Source organism: Propithecus coquereli, unplaced genomic scaffold (assembly GCF_000956105.1).
Source record: "Propithecus coquereli isolate 6110/MARCELLA unplaced genomic scaffold, Pcoq_1.0 Scaffold618, whole genome shotgun sequence".
In the NCBI taxonomy this organism is placed as follows: Eukaryota; Metazoa; Chordata; class Mammalia; order Primates; family Indriidae; genus Propithecus; species Propithecus coquereli.
In genome coordinates this window covers 189,546-190,679 of record NW_012152152.1, presented here as the reverse complement: position 1 = coordinate 190,679, position 1,134 = coordinate 189,546, and the positions used below count along the sequence as shown (strand labels likewise).

General features: G+C 34.3%; 1 protein-coding gene across 1 annotated transcript in view; it reads right to left on the bottom strand.

Annotated features, from left to right (window-relative positions):
• Window positions 1-1,134, bottom strand: part of LOC105822494 (CUB and sushi domain-containing protein 3-like) — a 258,986-nt gene that overhangs the window by 220,109 nt on the left and 37,743 nt on the right. The gene's annotated exons all lie outside the window — the stretch shown is intronic.

The following is a 1,134-nucleotide window of genomic DNA, read 5'->3' as shown; positions in this document are numbered from 1 at the left end:
ACAAAACAAAAGCATATTTATAAACTATGTACTGATGGCCATATTTAGAAACCAAATAATGTGAAGTCAAAACTGTTTGTAAATTTAAATCGGACATTATATAGAGGCCTATGATCAATTATTTTCATTAGCTCTTGGGAACAGAGAAAATAATAGACTTAATTTTCATTCTACAGTATTTGCTGATTGTGTAGAGAATTTGGAATATGCTTGTGAATGTGACAAAAATGTAACTTTTGAGATAATGTATAAGATCGCATGCTGTTAAACGTAATAGTTATATTAATTGTAGTCACACAATATTTAGCTAGTTAAGTTGGAGGTAATATTATAAAATAATGTGGTAACAACTGAGAATAAAGAGGAGGAAAAGAGAGTAGAAAGGTAGGAAAAGAGAGAGAAGATAGATGACAAAAAACCTGCTAAATTTTTATAATAACCAATCAAACAACAACTACAGCAACGACAATAAACAGGGTGGTTAGGATTTTAAAAACAGACTGTTAGAGTGGGTATTTTGTTTTTGAGTCCAATTTAAAAATCTCTGGAAACTCACTATCTGTTTGATGTTCCAAAGATAAATCTTTACAACCATGGCACACCTTTACTGTGGCTGAGTGTATTGTGTACATATGGACAGAAATATAATTTCACTATTTCTACTATGAAATGTAGCTCTGAACATTATAACATGTGTACTCTTACAGGTGAAACATTTTTTATCTTCAGACAACCTGTTACCTGACATCCATGCCTATATATCTATCTGATCCCTATTTAATACAAACTTCATTGTCTAATCAGCATCTCAGACATATGTCTAAATCCTGAATTGGGAGATCAGAAATTTAAAATAGAGAGAAGTTATTATTCTTCCTTTCTCTCTTTCTTGCACTTCTTTTGCTTCTGGCAGAAACTGTGGAAGTGAATGCATTGCTTTGACCATCGCTACTTTAGTGGCAGCAGTCTTTCCTTAGTGGTTCTAGTAGTGGCCAGATGATTTCCCCACTATATGGTCAGTATCTGCTATGGCTCCAGTGTGTACTAAGTGCCATTCTCCTCCAGGGTAGCAGCATGGTCCTACGTCCTCACTAGAACAGCAGTCACTCTGTTCCATACTCTGGAAATTCCAAT